The sequence below is a fragment of the Sus scrofa genome, chromosome 18 (genome assembly GCF_000003025.6).
Source record: "Sus scrofa isolate TJ Tabasco breed Duroc chromosome 18, Sscrofa11.1, whole genome shotgun sequence".
NCBI classification, from domain to species: Eukaryota; Metazoa; Chordata; class Mammalia; order Artiodactyla; family Suidae; genus Sus; species Sus scrofa.
In genome coordinates, this window is record NC_010460.4 from 30,562,357 (window position 1) to 30,576,135 (window position 13,779).

Here is a 13,779-nt window from a genome sequence, read left to right on the forward strand (position 1 = left end):
ATATGAGTTAAGTGCAGAGGCTTATGAAAGATACAGAACTGAGCCAAATAGATGTGAGGTTTGTCTAAAGCCAAAATGTTTTTCACATGCTCCTGATGGGAAGTAATGCCGCTTTGCTTCACCTACTCCCTCATGCTTAAACTCATAGCCAGCATTTATGATGCACCTTTGATTAGCTGGGCTCTTTCCTAGGAACTGCCGACTGCATCTAGGGAGACATGGGATTTACAATCTGGCAGGAGGACAGAGCCTAAATAAGTAATTAACTGCAGTTGTAATTAATTACAAAAGAGACATGTGGGGTGCAAAGAGAGCATATGAAAGTATATAACAATGTAAAAAATTTAGGAAGGGGAAAAAAACACTGATTAGAAACAGCATGAAGTTGATGAAATGAGTATATTTACAATCATGAGCTCATTGTAGACTTTAAGGTTAAGCTGCAAAAACTGTATGAAAAGTGAAATTAATAAATGAATGACATTTGCAAGAGTGAAAAACTTACAACTGGGTTTCCTCAATCAGTTGCCTCAATCAAGATGTCTTTAAGTCTAACTTAGAAGGGGAACATTAGGAAAACACAAAGACTGCAGAAAATAATCTCCTAGAACCTTACCCCTTCCTTGATCAATAATTTCACAACACACTATTTATTTAAATTTACAGCAGACTCAAAATCATATTTTTTCCTCTTTGTAAGACTCAAATAGAAGTTTCTAAGGAAGTTTCCAGACAATATTTTACTCTGATAATCAACACAATAAGGAGGAATTGCTGCTTTGACAGATAGTTTATCAATGTTAGAAACTCAGTTCATAAGTGGAATAAAAGTGATGGCCATTTAGGAGAGCTGGTTCAGGGAAGGAAGGGCTTTATGGTGTTTCATGGGCTGCCAAGTTACCAGAGGCAGAGACCAAGATAACATTCGGTCTCTATTTATAACAACTCACAGGAATCTATCATTTTGTTAAACTTGACCTCAGCCTTTTTAAAATAAATAAATAGGATTAAAATTTGTTACAAAATGAATCTTGCTTCTTTCGTATTACATACAATCTATTCTTTGTTTTTCTTCCATACTCCAAATATATTTATCATTATCACTGACCTTACTATGGTAACATATCAAAGTAATAATGTTCTGATAAGGATGTATGTGGGATGATTTGCCAGCTTTGGCTTCAGAGGCTGGAACACTTTGAATATAGAAGTCAGTTGTAATAACTGATGCTGCTCTATTTGACACAAATAAAAGACATATGATGAAACAGTGGGGAAATAGAAAGAAGATTGAATCCTAGACATTAAACAAGAATTGGAGAGGAAGTAGAAGAATTTTTAGACTTGTGCAAAGAACCAAACAGTTGCCTCAAGGTCAGAGAAGATGCCCTCTGTAAAGCCAGTCAGAGATTCTGAATGCCATGGGTGCGTGGCAAGGAGAGGAGAATGTTACAGATACAGGAGAGTAGCCACGTAGGTCAATACATACCAGCTGCAAACTCTGTGAGAGAACTTTCACATAGACTGTGATGGTGCACACATACCCTCTACAATCTTTCCTGGTCTTCTCACACCTGTCACTCATTAATCCCTGCTTTGAGATTTCCAGAGAGATGCAGGAAGGAAATACAAAAAAACAAGTAGAGCAAATATTCAAAGTTTCGAATGCATTAAACACCATTTTTCCAACACAGATTTTAGTGATAAACCTAAGGCAGACTCAAGGTTGTCCATCTCAGTCTTATATCTAGGACATAATCTCTCCTTCATCAGTGAAGCTTGACAATGGGAAGTGGTTTTTACTGGAGAACATTGGAGAATCTTTATCAAAAATCCAGTGATTTAAAAGTACAGATGTGAAAAACTGAAGAACTCATTTCTGTCCATTGATATTTTACCAGTCAGGGGTCTGTGCACTGGAGCCTCATTATCAGGCTTTTGGGTGAATGTGGCTTCTTGTTACACCACAAGTCAATATTTAAGTACATGATTAACAGCCAAGAAAAATTTGTTGTTTCTGCTGATGAAGAAACTTTTGGAGCTATCATGGATCCAAGTGTAATACAAATAAATCCACGATTAAAGAGATAGAACTTCTCTGTAAATAGCCTAAATACCACAAAACTCAAAGATTCTTTATGTCTTAGGACTTGGAAGGAAAAGATCATTGTCTGATTTAGTATGTTAAATGTTTTGTTTATAAATAACATCATAATAAATTATACCTACACATACAGGTCCACAACATCTTTTCACAGTTCTAAAATGTAATGGACTCTAGAAACACTTTCTTGCCTGTTTTGCAATGAGTTTGGCACAAAATATGACCCAAATTGACACAAAACTAAGTTCGTAATTTATCCCAGGCAATGTGAATATTCTTAAATTTCTCTGAGCAATAGAGCGTGTTTGATTGCATGGTGCTGTTTCAGGCCCTGCACTGTGGCATATGTGGGAGACGAATAGTATTTCCTTTATAAGACTGGAAAAATGACGATTTGTAATGTGCATGTGATTTTGGTTAAAGGATTGTGAGCTTGTACACAAATAGAGTATTATCTGTGAAGTTTCTAAAGACTACTCTCATCACACATCTAAAGCAATATTGAGGGGGGAGTTACCCTCCTCCTTATTTTTAAGTCATGATAAATTTTAATAAACAAAAGAGAGACTTCAAACCTTCTTCATTCAGGGTAGCTTGTTCTTGTCCAGTTCTATAGCTTGGAAGACCACTTACTTATTAGTACACATAAAAACACCATGCTTAACTTCTCCTTCCGGGAAGACGTACTCCAATGCTTCTGTTTGGGTCCTAAGACACCTGATCCCATGCAGGCCAATCAGTCTAGTAAAATATAGACCAGAAAGACATCACAATACAATCACAAGCCATAAAGCAGGGGCGCTGTTTTATTGAATTAGAAGTATTCCATCAGTGCTACCAAGAATTCTCTGAGAAATTAATTTGTAAGGCAACTTAAAGAGAAATGATATAAGTTACTAAAGTAGGAAAGGGTAATTTTAAGAAGTGGGGTGCCATGTTCAAACTTTATAGGTGGAGTGGGAGAACATTTAATTTTCATCATGGAGATACAACATTTATTTTAAAAGAAAGTTTTAAAATTTGAAGCAATTCTATGCACTAGACACTGTGCACAGCACTTTACATTTTTTTTTAATCTCATTTATTCCTTATAGCATATGTGAGTTGGATACCATTATTATTTGCATTTCAATCACAAGGAAATAGGCCCAGGAAGGTCATTCAGCTAACAAGTAGGAGAGGCTTTCAAGTTTAAGTCAAGAGTGACTTCTCCAGTGTCACCAGACTCTGCTAGATTTATTTACCTTTCTTGTTGTCTTTGGATGAAGGGCTGGGAAGCATAGGAGAGGAAAAAGTTGGTGTAATTGTGGCTATGCAACTGGCTATTATCCAGTCTTTGATAAAGGTGTACCATGAATGACATAGATTCCTGACTTCTCAATGAAATATTCTTCTGTTGTCTATCTAAAATGATTATGGACTATGATATGGAGGAGAGGAAAATTTATTTTGAAAGAAGAGAACAAACAGGTATCTGTTACTATGATATGTTGAATCTGGTAAACAGTGAGTGGAGCTTGGGGTGCTTAGGAAAAAGTGTAGCTCATGTGATTTTGTATATGTGTCACCAGCTATAGCCCATTATAGAGTACCTTACCACAGGTGCTACAAACCCCTACTCCTACGTTCTCCTTTATTATGAAGCTGGAAAGTTAAGTACTTGTTTTTGAGTCTCCCTTGCAGCTAGAGATATACATGGGACCCAGTTCTCGCTAATGAGAGGTTAAGTGGAAGTCTACTGGGGAAGGCTTCTCTTTCTAAATAAGAGGATAAGCTTCCTGAGCAAAGTCCTTCACTCTTTGACTCCTGTTCCACTTGAACTTGGATGTGACTTCTAAGTGTGTAATAGGCTTATTTGCATAACCAAAAGAATTATAGAAATGCTGGTCAGCTGCCCCGTTTCTCTATAAACTCTTGTTTTAAACTTTTGGTCAGTTATTCAGTTTCTTTCAGCCCAAGCTACTCCTAATTAACACATGTGTCATTTTATCGTTCTTCTTTTCCACAAACTATATTTTGCCTGGGTGAAGGTTCAGAGGTACATGATAGTAAATGTTATGTGATTTCCTGGTGGCAATTCCCAGTCCCCCATGAACTGTGTGCAGACCCTGTGTTTCTATTTGGGACGCAATAGGCGATTCCCCTTTACCCAGACATGTCAGAGCCATCCACACCTTGTGTGACTTTGCTTAACTCTGCTGCTTCTGTGGGAAACCTTCTAGGACCTTCTGAACTGTTGTGAAGTCTTTTCTAGGTCTCTCAGGCTCAGTGTTGTGTGCATATCTTTTCTCTATGTCCCCTTAACACCTGTTTGAACTTGTGTTATAATGCCAATTCTTTGTTTTGTAATCATATATTTATTTATTTATTTTTACCATTAAACCATGAGCTCTTAGAGGTCAGGATTCATGTCATATGTGTCAGACACAGAATAGGTGTTCAGTAAACATTTTATTGTAGGTTCATTTCTTCCTCCTTTGACTTCCTCTGAAACCTCATTCTTACCTCTCTTTGGTACATGTCATTTATGTTTCTTACTTCATAACTCAGTAGTGGGCTAGTTGGAGGCAAGAATTCTGTCTTACTCATCTTTGCATGTTGAACGTATTTTTAAGCTAAATTCACATTTGATGAATTGAATTGGACTGTTAATAGTTAATACGTTAAGCATATCTCAATTATCATGTTAATTGCTACTTCCCCTGGGGGGGTGGGAGGAAAGGAGGAATGAGGGATGAACTGTAAGTATCCAGTTCACTGAAGGGGTTTTTAAAAAATCTCTCCTATTTAAGTTAAAAGTGAAAAATTAATTTCCTAGAGAAGGGAAACTCAGATCCCACATTCCCTGATTCAGAAGTGTTTGAAGGATGTGAAAGAAGAATCTGTTTTCAAGAACTTTCTAGTTTCCCCTCTCTAGTAGTCAATCCAATTCAAGTGCAATTTAATAAGTTAATTGCAATATGTGATTGACAGAGGCAGGGGACACTGATGTGAGGACTTCTCTGTAAAAAATTATGATAATAACTAAGGATCCTATTATTTCATTAAGGACTCTATGTCTTGGCTGATGCACAGCAAGACTTTATCAAAATCTACCTTAGAAGTGATTGATATCAAGCCTGCATTCGTCCATCATGTCACCAAACCAGAAATGGAGAAAATGTTGATCCAGATCACTTTGAACCTTAACTCTTGTGAGCATAAAGGTCTAAGATGGAAAACAGTCTCACATTGAAATCTGGTTGAAGCTGTCACTTATCCTGCCAGATTTACTTAGGAATTGAAGCATAAGAAGGTAATAAGCAACCATGAAACCCACTAGATTAGCAAAAAAAAAAAGCTTTTAATAAAGCAGTTTCCATGATAAATAAGCAAAAATGGGGGCTGGGGAGGAAGTGAAGAAGGATGTTCATTGTGGAACAAAAATGAATTCAGAATAATGAAGGATTTAAGAAAACTCATAGATATAATTTTAAAAAAGAGTTGTCTTTTTGAAAATCAAGAGGCTTTAGTTATTAGTATTTGCTTCTGAATAAGAGATTACAATGAAGCTATGCATTAAGAATGCACTTGTATCTATTTTTTCAAATTTCAGATAATAATTATGTCATAGTTTAGACCATTTCAATAACTGTTATTTTTAATTAAATTTCTATTTATTATTTGACCCTTAGTAGTCTTAAAGCAATATTCCTAAAGCAATTTTTCATGTGTATTAATTTTCAATAAAATGTTACACAGTGAAATACTTCTTAAATTTTAACATCTTATGAAGACTTGAAGAAAAATTGAGGAATATAAAAAGAATTTCAACAAAGTCTTTTGTCCTTAAAATAAAAGGGAAAAAGTCATATTGAGTGGTCCTTAAATGCACAAACGAAGAGTTAGATCAAAAAACTTTCCCCGCAAAAGTGGAAATAACTCATCCTTCATTCTGCAGCAGGATAGCTGTTCATCTAACCTAAACATTTACAGTAACTGATTTATTCACTGTGGAAAAATCAAATCTATTGCAGTTGAGATAATTTCCCCGCATTAGGAAAATGAATAAATTAAAAGTATGCTTCAGCAATTTGGTCCTCCGAAGCGCAGATTCTGCAAGCTCGGTGGAAGATGTCAAAACCTGCTGATCTCTAACAGAGTCAACTCCAAGTTTGTGTATCCCGGTCCACTCTACCTTTCCATCAGGCAGTACATGTGGAAATAGAAAAGCAGCTCTCTAATTAATCAAAGTCAGATGTGCCTGAACGCCTGGAGTTGCTGCTGATCCTTGTCCCAGCTTCTCCCATGTTCTCGCTCTATGTTTTTACCTTGAAAACTTCTGCTCTGAGCTGGGAATGCCTGAAGGGCTTGCACGGTAAGTCAATGTGAAATTATCTCAGCAGGAAGAAGTTGCTTTTCAGCTTAAATGATTTAAGGCAGCAATTTTTCACACTCTCAAACTCTGACAAACGCCCAGATTGCCTCTCATGTCTGACTTCAAAATATTCAAAGAAAAGCTATTTTTATTAAAAACACTCTAGAGAAAATTGTATGTCACTTGTTCTCTGATATAACTTCATTTCTCCTGACAGTGACAATTTTCACCTCAGTACAATTTCTTTATTTTTTCCAAAGCTAATTCTGCTTAATATTAGTATTTATACAAACTCATATCAACTTGTCTCTGTGAAATATTCAGGGGTGTCAGGTAAATGCTGCTCACTGTCATTCATCTTCTTTGGGTGTTCAAAATGATCAATCGATTTTAAACTACACTTAGTTACTTTGGATATTATTGTTTTATTTGTAAGGGAGAACTTAACAATTGTTAAAACCCTTCATTTGACAAACCTGTGTCTGCAACTGCAAGGATTTCCAAACTTGATGGCACGTGTCTGTTGCCAGAGATCATAAAAGTTTACATTAATAAATCTATTTGTTCTATGCCTTTAAATAAAGCAGGTAGTGCAGTGCATGTTTTGTCTTATGCTGCTTACATGTTAATAAGATTACGGTGGATGTCATATTGCACTGAAACATCACATTTGCTTTATTATGAATGCTGGCAGTGCAGAAACATCACATTATAATCACTTCAAAAAAGAAATATATTCTGCATATTTTCATATGTGTTTATAATTCCACTAAACCTCAGCAGAATCAAACTCAGTAGGGACAAGAATGACAGAAGGTTTAATGTTCCAGAGCCCGCTGAAATCTTGGAGCACTGATATATAGCAGAATGGTTAATATGTATAAGGTTACTTGTGGCCTGTGACCTCAAAGCATATCTTCTGGCCTTATCACATTTCCATGAGAAAAAGGAACCACTGGCATGTGAATTTTCCACAAAGAATTTGGAGCCTTTTTAAAGGGTTAATTTTGTTTCTAACTGAGAAAGCTCGAAGTGAAGTGTTTATAGAAGTAACATGAGCAGTAGCCATTATCCAGGTACCGCAGCAATGGAGCAAAGTCCTTTTTAAATATATATACTGATGTCCTACAAGTACGCCTTTTATATTCCACTAAATGTTTCATTTCTAAACAAAACTGGATCATTTTTATTTCATTTATATCCGTTACAAAGAAATCAAGGAAAGAATTACCTGGCAGCCTTCTTCTACACACAGTGCTGGGGTCAGGTCAAGGGAAGTACATCAAATACAGCAGGGAAGTGCGTTTCATAAATTTCAGTGTTACAACAATGCCATACACGGCTCTTACACCAACACCCCTGCTTGAGAAGTTGTCATCTTCCCCTGTCTGTGACTTGTAGCATGTTTTCTGTTTGGAAGTCATGCTACTTTGATTTCACTTAGCTTCCTTGAGTTTATTTACCAGAGTTATTAACTCATTGAAGGGCAAAATAATTTATGTTTTAAGACAAACTTATAGCAATCTGTATGTCCCTTGATATAGAAACATTTTCAAGATAATTTGTGGATATACGATGAAATCTGTGAATAGTTGATAGCTTAACCTAAGCAACTGTTGAAAATCCAACGCTTTACTGGTAAAACAACTTTGTGTGTGTGCACATCCGTGTGCACGCATGCCACATACACACCCAGTCAAGATTGTTTCTCATGAGGGTTAAACAGTTTGTTGTGCGTTAAAATTTACTTGGCATTAAAAGTTGAGTATTTAATAGAAATTTGCATGCTAAGTGTACTCTTTCTTTTGCATTTTCAAAAGAAGACATACTATAATATTGTTCCATATCCTGATTTATAATAAAAGCAAAAATATTGATAAATTCAGAACATGTTATATTCATGAATTGGATAATACTTTGTTTCCATTTCACAATACATACATACATATGGGCAAGAAGAAACTACAGGATTTTCTTCCTGACTAAAATATAGAATATATGTTATGGGAAAATAGAAGTTGTTTATCTGAATTATAATTATCTTAGATATATACCAAGGAGATTGCTATTGACTCAAAGGAATATCTCACATTAAGCTTTAGATTTTTATAAAATTTTGAAATGAGATGATTCTATGATATTATTTATAAAATTGTTATTTATAAAAGTGCATAATTTGATCATTTAAGATCTTATAAGAAATATTCCCTATTCATTAAAATAAATATTTTACTCTCTGTAAAGGAATATATAAATGATAATGTTATACAAATATATGAATGAAATTAAATTATGTGTACTTTATTATTCATTTATATATATATATAGCATTATATTAGTTGTTTCACCAAAACCATGCAGTGAAGTATATTTAATATTTTTTGTTTCTATTCTTTTAGAAAAAAAATAATGATTTTTAACTTAAATTCATGTCTTTCATTCATCCTTAGTGTTTAAGTATACTGCATTTGAATAATTGTTTGTGAAATATTTAAAATATGAAATGTTTCAGTAAAAAATTAGAAGTTGAATAGAACACACACACAGTCAGCTTTTATGTTTAGTTAAGAAATAATGCAGCCACATCACTTTAAGCAATCCTTGGAGTCTACCTTTGTCCCTGAGTCTAGTCTAAACATTTTTGTAATACGAAAAAAAAAATTATCTGGACTTTTTCACTGTGATTTATGCCAAGAAATCAAGGAAAGTGATAAAAGCTGGAAGAGAGAGTATGCATTAGTGAATATTTATATTGGCAGGATCTGAAAATTTTGTAAAAGTAAAACAAACATAGAAGTTGCTTATTTCTGAAAAGAACTCAGTCTCACTGAATTTCTTTCAGGAAAACATTATTGCCCCAAATGATGTAAATCTCTATTGCTATCTCTAGCAAATTAACTTGAAATGCTGGCAATGCCAAGGAGGTGCATTAAGTTTTCTCTTGTTTACTTTTTCCTAATCACCATAAAAATCCTTAGCGAAACAATTATTCTTAAAACAATCAGGACGATATATCTCTATAAAGGAGAAAATCGATTTAACAACAAAACTAGATTTATCTCTATTGATCAAGAGACGTTCACTGTAATTTTAGTGAATTATGTCTGGCTTTCATTTCCTAGCACAAATTTTTCAGTGATGCTTGAAAGGTAGATTGCAAACTACAGCGTAATCTTTTGCATGCTATTTACCTGTCTTAATCACTGCTTTAAAAAAGGGGGCATGTACGAGATACTGAACCAAATACTTATTTTCTATTACATGAAACAGTGTTACTATTGTGTGTGACTTATTTAATGTACTTACCTAGGAACCTGATGTCATTTTTTTCAATTCATTAGTGAAGAAATCAGATCTCTATAAAAGGATTTGGTGTTAAAGAAATAAATCCAAGTTCATCTTATGAGAACAGAATTAGAAAGATTAAGAAGTAACATGATTTTTTCTTCTTAAAAAAGAGTTATTTTTAAAGACTATTAACATTTTCATATTTGAAACTTCCTCTGAAGCAAGAAGAAAACATGAAAGAATAGGATGCAGATTAAGTAAACATTGGTTATGCTGTGCTGTATGCCCTATAAATTGTGTGTGCCGTTTGGAGAGAAATAGAAAAAGATGAATATCCTCAAATTATCTTAGAGATGGTATTTGTTGTTGTTTGCTTAAATACATAGGTGAATGAGTCATACTGGTTTATATCTCTTTCAACAGTAATAAAAATACTCATTCTAAATGTATTTTGTCAGTGTAGTTATAAAATATTTCTTTCTGTAAAATGTTGCACATTTTCCCTTTTGCTGGAAGAATTAGAAAATGTTATAAATAAATCAGTTCTTATTTAGGAAAAGGGTAGTTAAGAAATGCATATTCATGTAAGAAGTTAAACAAGGAATATACCTAAACATATAATTGAAAGATAGTTCCATGTAAATCTTAAATCACATTTTAATAAAGTAAAATAATGTTATTATTCAGCCAATAGGTAATAATACTGTTCTTATTCCATCAACAATACTTTTCACTTTATTATAAATAATGCAAGTAATGTGCTTGCTAAATCAAAAGGATGATAATACACTGTTAACCAGTGTAAAAGACTAACTCATTTTACTATTCTTAAAATTTGGATTCACAAATTCAGGTCAATAAAGTTATTATCATGTATTCTTAATAAAGTCCATATTCCTTAACTGTTCAAAAAATATAAAGTAATTTTATTTATTTTGTTACATTAATGATAACTCAATTGCTGTCTTTCATCACACTTAATGAAATTGGTGGTATTTTGTTCATTCAGGCAAAGCAGTGTAGATACTAGAAACTGCTGTATTCAATTCTAACTAAATTTATGAAAAGCCTTACTAATGTAAATAACATTCTAATAAGATTCTAACATCAAAGAAAAATAGTTTATGAAATGTAAGAAAAGAAAAAATTCAATTCCAAACACTGAAGTCATATTTGAACATAATATACAATAATAATCCTTGTTGAACCACTGACCATTAATTAAAGCAAAATAAGCAAAATTAATTGAGTTTAGAATATTAATGTGATTTGTAAATATATTTTGACTGAAAATCAATATTTATAAGTCACCTACACTAGCAGAAATACTTTAAACATGATTCCATAGATTTAGGCAGATTGTAATCATATTTATAACTTATAACCCTTTGTTTAAGATCTAATAATATTAATAAAACTGTCTTTTTGTATCATTATGATATTGAACAGTAATTTTCAAGTGAGACAAAAACTTTTAGTAATACTGTTTTAAATTAGTTTTCCTATAATGTGAATAAGTAAATTGGGAAACCATATTTTAATAACTTTTCCTGTTATAGGTATATAACATTATGATTTTATACTAAGATAAGCATCATTAAATGTAAGTAAACTGGACTAGTTGTATACATGGTTTCTTTGAAAAAAATTGAAAATACCTAGAGCTTTTTATAAAAGAGGTAGTTGCTAAACTGAATTTTAATAAACCAATAAAATAATGTTATTGTTCAATAGGTAATAATTGCCTTTATATAAACTCAAAAATATTGTTTAGGGTGATTAATATACAATGCTCCATTATGCATCTGGGAGTGTTGATGCATAATTTTTAGTTCTAATGTTATTATGTAATTGAGAGAACATGTTCATTTGCTCTAATAACTACTAAGATGCACTTAATAAAATGAAATGTAATAATACTTGTAATTTAATCTATTCATGGAAGTAATTTTAAAAGTCTACCACTCTCCTTAATGTGGATAACATTCATAATTTATAAAGTGTTGTGATGCAGAATTGACAATGCCATTGTTTTTTACACTTTGAGATGATTCTGCAGGCTTCATATCATCTGCATACCAACCTCAGGATTATCAAGGGCAAACAAAAGATAATTAACACCAGAAACAGGCAAATGCAGGAGCTACCGACTGAGAGTTCTCATTTAATGCAAGACTTCTGAAAACCAGAAAATGAAATAACCATAGAAAAGCTTGTCTCTGGAAAAAATATTTCCGTATTCTATTCTTTATATAAACCTTCCCTCACCATCTCAGTTTATAGAGGTAACTGGTCAGACAACACGGTCTCAAGGTGGTATAGTCATCATCTATAACAGAGTTAACAAAAGTTATTTTTTACATAGTGAATTTCAAATTATATATTTTATGATTTTAGTTTCCTTAATATCAGTTATAATCATGGATATATTTTTAATGTGTATGTAAGAGTAGAAAACAAGCTACTGCCAAATAACGTCTATCATATTTTCACACTTACTAACCAGAGTACAGTAAAAAGGAAATTTCTACAATTAAACAGACTATTTTATAATTAGTTACAGTTTATATAACATTATATACAGATATTATGTATTTAAATGATGGTTCCAAATCATCAAAAACTTATATTTATTCACAGGAAATAATATTGGTAGCAAAGGATATGCTATATTAACCTTGATTATATCACTATCTTACTGCCTAAGTGAAATTGTTTATATCTTCCAAACTAAACGCTCTTAAACATTTAGTGAATCATCACTATTAGTGTGACTTGCTTTATAGTACAATACAGGGCAATCATTACATGTTTTAAATACCAAACTTCTAAAGTTCTGAAATAATAATTATAAAATTACATTTGAAATAAATAAGGTGACAGTTCATAACAAATTCGTATGTTAGAGACTTTCTAAAATGTTAGGCTTCTCTAATAAAGTGTCATGTTATTAACAATTTTAACTGAAGTAAGTTAGTGACAAACCTCAGAGGCTGCAATTATAAAAGAATCATATCGGAATATGGCATTTTATCACATGGATGTAATCACAGTTGAAGTCTTCTGGAAATAATTACGTGTTGTGGAGCTCTGATGTAATGCAGTTGCTAGTTCATTTCCCAAACACCTCCATTAAGTGGATATGCCATAAAGCTTCTCACCTGGCAACATGATTGAGAATACGTTAGTTCCTTTTGAGTTAAGTTTTTTTGTTTTTTTTTTTCTTGTTTTATATCAATACCAACTATTCTACCCAAATTTCAAAAGGGATCAAAAATGATGATATGTCACATTTATTTTAATTCAATTCTCTTTAGAACCAGGTTAATTGCGCTACATGATTGCATTTTAAAAATCAAGTCATTGTCTATAAAAGAATACACAGTTAAAAATAAAATAATTCTCTCTTATACCACAGGATTGTTAAAAGAAACATGTGAGCCCTATCTTCGACTTCTTTCCACCAGCTTCTTTCCTCTGTCTACGTTTTCCTGTTGTTATATCCCAGGACCCCACCTTTGGTCTTCTACTTACCCAGCATAACTCCTCATCCTTCTCATTTAATGATCACAACAAACCCATCTTCAGTTACCGCCTAATGTCCTGGAATTATCTTCTAAAATTTAGGCCTAAGTACATTTGTGTATGAAAGTGCTCCCAAATGACCATGTGTAAAACACTTACCATTTACTTCCTCTTTAACTACACTCTAACCAATGACATAAGCTTAGAATCTCTGAGTCATCCTAAACTTCTTTTTATTCCTTATACAATCAGTCAAAAATTCCTACTATTTTACATCCTTGGGATATCTTCTCTTCGGTCTCACTGCAGCTTATCTAGTAGAAGTTCTCACTGTTTCTTACTACCTAAGAGCTCTTTTGATCTCCAGTTTCAAACCCTCCCAATCAATCCTCTAAATCTGGAGTCAGCAAGCTTTCTGTAAAGGGCCAGATTGTGAAAATGTCAGGCTCCACGTCAGTATAGTGTCTGTGGCACTTAGCCGATTCTGTAGTTGTGGCAGGAAAAT